Here is a 1,825-nt window from a genome sequence, read left to right on the forward strand (position 1 = left end):
GGGTTGCGCGCCCTGGTGGGCACCATGGTGCGCACCAAGGAGCGCTCCGAAGTGTGCTCCAAGGTGCGGCGTGCACGAAGTCGGAGCCCGGTTTGCCCCGGGTGCGCACCTCGCGTGCACCTTCGGCGGGGTTGCGCGCCCTGGTGGGCACCATGGTGCGCACCAAGGAGCGCTCCGAAGTGTGCTCCAAGGTGCGGCGTGCACGAAGTCGGAGCCCGGTTTGCCCCGGGTGCGCACCTCGCGTGCACCTTCGCCGCGGTGGGCACCATGGCGTGCACGAAGTCGGAGCCCGGTTTGCCCCGGGTGCGCACCTCGCGTGCACCTTCGCCGGGGTGGGCACCTCGGCTGGGTTGCGCGCCCTGGTGCGCACCAAGGAGCGCTCCGAAGTGTGCTCCAAGGTGCGGCGTGCACGAAGTCGGAGCCCGGTTTGCCCCGGGTGCGCACCTCGCGTGCACCTTCGCCAGGGTGGGCACCTCGGTGCGCACACCTTCTCAATGTTTTCTTGCCTTTTCTGGAAATTGGTGAAGGCAGCGCATCAAAGGTGCGCACCTCGGTGTGCTCCGAGGTGCGAACCCGAGAGCGCTCCGAGGTGCCCACGAAGTCGAAAGTCGGGTTAATTGCATTGTTTTCCCCGGGTGCGCTCCGAGGTGCGCAACATCGGCGCGCACCAAGGAGGGCTCCGAAGTGTGCTCCAAGGTGCGCACGATGGCGTGCACCTCTGGTGCGCACGATTCGGAGCTCGGTTTGACCGGGGTGCGCACACCTTGGCTGGGTTGCGCACCTTTTGTGCGCTCCAAGGTGCGCACGAAGTCGGAGCTCGGTTTGCCCCGGGTGCGCACCTTCGCCAGGGTGCGCACCTTGATGCGCACGCCTTGGCTGGGCTGCGCACCTTGGTGGGCGCCATGGTGCGCACCTTTCGTGCGCTCCAAGGTGCGCACGAAGTCGGAGCTCGGTTTGCCCCGGGTGCGCACCTTGGTGGGCGCCATGGTGCACTCCGAGGTGCCCAAGATTGGTGCGCACCAAGGAGCGCTCCGAAGTGCGCTCCAAGGTGCGCGCGAAGTCGAAAGTTGGGTTAATTGTCCGGTTTGCCTCGGGTGCGCACCTTGCGTGCACCTTCGCCAGGGTGGGCGCCTTGGTGCGCACACCTTGGCTGGGCTGCGCACACCTTGGCACCCGCGTTTCCTTCATTTTAAATTTTTTTTTTTTACAATCTCTCAAGTGGGAAATTCTATAATCTCAACTTTTTTTGCCTTTTCAGGAAACTTTTGAATGGAGCGCATCATTGGTGCGCTCCGAAGTGTGCTCCAAAGCTCTCTCCAGCTGCGTGCACCTGCCCCGGCCGCGCACCCGGCCCCGCCCAGCTTCGCTCACCTGTCCCGGGCGTCTGGTGCGGAACCTTAGAGTAAGAAACATCACCGTGCACCTTGGCCAACGTGCGCGACTCGACCGAGCGCGCACTGGCCGAGGTGCACACCGATTTCACCTGGGTGCGCGCGCAGCACCTCGGGCGCACCGGGGTGCGCGCACAACGCCCGGGTTGCACCGTGGCCTGTGTGCTCGGGGCGCCTCGGGTGCGCGCTCGGTGTCGCCCCCGCGCGCGCGGTAGTGCGGGCAGCGCACCCCGGCCCGGCCCGGCCCCGACGAGAACGCAAACGGGCAAAAGGTTTATTCAAATAGCATTGCGACGCCCGGCGAAAAACTAAAAAAGGGTGCAACACCGGGACTTCCCGGGAGGTCACCCATCCCAGTACTACTCCGGCCCAAGCGCGCTTAACTGCGGAGTTCTGATGGGATCCGGTGCACTAACGCTGGTATGATCGCACCC

At 65.0% G+C, this 1,825-nt stretch overlaps 1 non-coding gene across 1 annotated transcript; it reads right to left on the minus strand.

The window, feature by feature from the left end:
- Positions 1-1,706: 1,706 nt before the first annotated feature.
- LOC131869359 (5S ribosomal RNA) lies at positions 1,707-1,825 on the minus strand. Its single transcript, XR_009367743.1, has one exon. It is a non-coding gene; the product is annotated as a 5S ribosomal RNA (ribosomal RNA).

This window comes from Cryptomeria japonica, unplaced genomic scaffold (genome assembly GCF_030272615.1).
Source record: "Cryptomeria japonica unplaced genomic scaffold, Sugi_1.0 HiC_scaffold_245, whole genome shotgun sequence".
In the NCBI taxonomy this organism is placed as follows: Eukaryota; Viridiplantae; Streptophyta; class Pinopsida; order Cupressales; family Cupressaceae; genus Cryptomeria; species Cryptomeria japonica.